The sequence below is a fragment of the Ovis canadensis genome, chromosome 15 (genome assembly GCF_042477335.2).
Source record: "Ovis canadensis isolate MfBH-ARS-UI-01 breed Bighorn chromosome 15, ARS-UI_OviCan_v2, whole genome shotgun sequence".
Classification (NCBI taxonomy): domain Eukaryota; kingdom Metazoa; phylum Chordata; class Mammalia; order Artiodactyla; family Bovidae; genus Ovis; species Ovis canadensis.
In genome coordinates, this window is record NC_091259.1 from 8,035,533 (window position 1) to 8,039,765 (window position 4,233).

At 40.8% G+C, this 4,233-nt stretch overlaps 1 pseudogene; it reads left to right on the top strand.

Annotated features, from left to right (window-relative positions):
- Positions 1-1,110: 1,110 nt before the first annotated feature.
- LOC138421366 (endogenous retrovirus group K member 6 Env polyprotein-like) lies at positions 1,111-3,251 on the top strand (annotated as a pseudogene).
- The last annotated feature ends 982 nt before the right edge of the window (positions 3,252-4,233 follow it).

A 4,233-nucleotide genomic window follows, 5' to 3' on the forward strand; every position in this document is an offset into this window, starting at 1 on the left:
AGAAAGTTTTGGAAACACAAGAAACTTCAGTTCAAAGAGCTGAAATCACAGCTGTTATAGAGGCTTTTGTTATGTTTGCAGAGGAGGAATTTAACCTTTACTCTGACTCTCAGTATGTGCTTAGGCTGTTTCCAAACATTGAGACTGCAATTCTTCCCGAAAACAAAACTGCTATCTTTCATTTGTTAACTAGATTACAGCAGCAAATTTGGAAAAGAAATCGAGCATTGTTTATTGGCCACATTTGGGCCCATTCTGGTCTGCCTGGCCCTTTAAATTCTTTCAGTGACCTGGCAGATTCACTAACCAGGACTACAGTGGCTTCTGTTTTTGAAGAAGCCTGAGCTTCTCACTCACTTCATCATCAGAATGCCACTGCCTTAAGATACCAGTTTCAAATTCCTCAAGAGAATCTGCCTGAGAGATTGTTCCTTCTTGTTTACATTGCCCTGCTACCGTGAATAGCCTGCCTATGGGAGCTAACCCTCGCGGTCTCAAACCTAATGCACTCTGGCAAATGGATGTAACTCATGTCTCTTCATTTGGAAAACTGTCTTTTGTTCACATAACTGTGAATACCTTTTCTCATTATTGCAACTGCTCGTACAGGGGAAGCAGTTAAAGATGTAACACATCTCTTTACTTGTTTTTCATATCTGGGCTTGCCAAAAGCTTTAAAAACTGATAATGCCCCTGCTTACACTTCTAAATATTTTCAGCAATTTTGTACAAAGTTTCAAATTAAACATAACACTGGCATCCCTTATAATCTGCAGGGACAAGTCATTGTGGAAAGAGCACATAAAACACTAAAAATCCATATTCAAAAACTAAAAAAAGGAGAATTAAAATGTAGTTCCCCCATCAGATTTTGCAACATGCTCTCTTTGTAATAAATAACATAAATGATGATTCATCCGGAAACACTGCAATGCTTTGCCATTGGTGCCCGGAGCAATCAAATGCAAAACCATTAGTAAAATGGACGGACCTCCTCTCTGGACAATGGAAAGGTCCCTACCCATTGTTAACCAGCGGTGGAGGATATGCTTATATTTTTTCCACAGGATGCAGACTCTCCAATTTGGATCCCAGACAGACTGATTCACCATGTCTCAGCTCCCTGGATACTGGTTTCCTCCGCTGCCATGACCCCTGAAAAGAAAGAAGCCTCCCCTACCTCCACTCCCTCCACCAGTACGGGAAGTGCCACTGACCTCGGAACGACTGACATCGGAGAACCTGGATGAACAGTGAATGGACCCACTCACCAGACAAATGTTACAACTTTGTATAAAAGATATTGTTCCCCCTAATCCTTTGCCTTTCAGGAGACCACCAGGACGCCCAGCTCAGGCAACCCAAGTAGCCTGCTTACCCACCTGGGGACAGACTAAGGCGCTCTGTCACCAGGCACAGGGGATAGCTTCTTTGCAGGGATCTTCAACTTCCCCTGAGAAAGTGTTTATTGCCATGCTCGCTTTACTATCTTGTCAGGTAACCACCTCCTCTCCTAGTCCAGAAAATTATTGAGCATATTTCCCTGGTCCTCCAACATTTCAAGTAGTCACGTGGAGTAGTGACTCTATAAGGGTCAAGACAGACCAACCTCACCTTCTGGGAGGATCTTATAGTTCCTATGTCAAAGACCAATACCCTATTAATTTCAATTATACCTTTAGGGAACTAACAGATGATTTTCTTGTTTGCTTTAATTTTCCTTCTGGTCATACAGGAAACTTATTACCAAGAAAGGATGTGTTGGAGCCTCTAAAAAAGTAGTTCTGACAGACTCCCCAACCTCAAAATTTGCATTTAAAGGAGATCAATCAGTTTGCCTATTACAAGCTCATATGCCCAGGGTCCTTGACCCCTGTGAATCCTTGTTTCTCAAAGCTCCACCAAAATATCCAGATTGTGACAATGTTGCTCCCTCAGATGTCATATGAAAAACTATAGATGAGCATTTAGGGTATCTGACTTGGAAATCTTGTACTTATAATTTGAGAACTGATTACAGAATACTGGGAGGAGGGAATTATACAATTCAGGACTGGAGCAACCCAAATCCAGGTCAGGTCCAACGATGACATCATAAATAGATAGGACAATTGGAAAGAATATTCAGTTCCTTGGCCACTAACTGCCACTAGATGGCATCATAATCAATTTGTTCCCCCTGTTGTTCTATACAACTAAAAATAGAACCTTTTGGCAGCCAGAAATTTGGAGAGCTCTTGCTGCTACTGCCCCTGTTACTTTAACTCGCCCAGATAATGACACTACTTACTCTATTTTAGCTTGTCTACCCTCTCCTTATGTTTTTCTTCTCACTAGTGACTCCGGAAGACTTATACGAATGAATCATTCAGGTGGACCTAATGCAGTGACTTGTGAACAATGTATACTTTCATCTTGTTTAACTCCTCAATATAATGTTTGCTCCTTTGTGGTGTTAAAACGTCCACCCTATATTATGGTGCCTGTAACTGTAACTACTTATTGGTATGATAATTATGGTCTTCTGTGCTACAACAACCACAATATTTAATGCGAACATGACGGTTTGTGGACTTACTTACCTTAGGAATATCAGCTTTAATAGCTTCAATTGCTTCTGTTACTGTGCCGGTAATATCATTGACCCAACAAGTACATACTTCCCAATATGTTGATACCATGTCTAAAAATGTCTCTTTAATGCTGGCAACACAGGGAGCTATAGACAAGAAACTAGAAATGAGGGTAGATGCCCTAGAAGAGCCTATAATGCATATTGCGACTGAATTATGGGCTTTAAGAGTGAAATTGGCATTGTCTTGTCATGCCGACTACTGGTGGATATGTGTTACACCCTTGAAAGTAAACGAGACAGATTATGACTGGGAAAAAATTAAAAATCATATTTCAGGTGTCTGGAACAGCTCAGATATTGGTTTAGATTTAGGGAAACTTCATAACCAGATTCAGACCATGGAACTCTCCCAGTTAGATTTTACTGCTGCAGGAGCAGCTAATGACTTTTTCCACACCTTCTCTAACTTCATTTCTGGAAAGAACATTCTGTCTACTATTTTTAGCTATGCTGCTATAGCTTCTGTGATTATGCTTCTCATAATTATTCTTCCTTGTATTGTCAGGATTCTTCGACAGAGCATTCACAAGCTCACAACTAAACTACATATGGCTGTCTTAAGAAATAAAAGAGGGGGGAGGATACTGGGAGCCAGCATGGGAGATCCCACCCATGACAAGGTCATGTGGAGAGACCTGAAGGGCAAGGTGAGTCAGATCTCAAGGGGTCCTCTGCCTGAGCATCTACCCCGAAACCAAAATCTGTCTGTTTACTGTCTGCTATACTATACTTTTCTGACATTACAGGGGGCTATCCCCAAACACCTTTCTCTGGAAAAAGTTAACTTAGAGCTCCAGCTAGTCTCCTGCATATGAAAGGAATGTTTCAGCTCAAATCCTACGGATGGCTCTCTAATTTGCCTGACAGGTTCCCCAGACATTTACAACTTGTGATTGTTTAGAGACCCCCAACCATGAGAGGCACGAAGCTTAAAGCATCTTAAAGATGCAGAGCCTTTTCTAAAAAGCTAAGAATTATATTGGTAGAGGGTTTTCACTGTTGAGTCAATGACTGCTGCCAGGCCTCCATATTCTTTCTTTTAGGCACCTGAAGGATAGTAATCAATGTAATTGGAATATATAAAAAGGAATATAGTAGTTTTTGATGTTAGCAACACAAGACTTTTTGAGTTAATGAATTTTCTCTGTTATAAATCACTGTACTCTTCTTTCTTTGTTATAAATTGTTGTGTCCTTGCTATGTAAGAATGTAACTATTTAGCACTTTCTAAGAGTGGCACCAGACTTTGGAAGAACAACACTATTAAGGCAAATAAGTCTTCTGGTTGACAGACCCTTATCAGAAAAGGGCTGTAAAATGTTAATTGGCCTTCTGGCCAGAAGATGATGCAAATCACCTAAGACTTGTGTATACAGCTAGGTATGCAGTGTAAAAGCCTGGTCTCAATAAGAGTCAGGGCTACTGACGCTGCATAATTTTGCATTATCCATTGATCTCTATGTACAACCAAAAGTATAAAAAGCTTTTCTGGACAATAAAGGATGGACTAGTTTCTGAGACCAGCTTCTCAAACTGGTTTCTTGGAAATCTAGCTCCCCCCATGTCGAAGTCCTCTATCTTTTCTCCCTCTCCCTCCT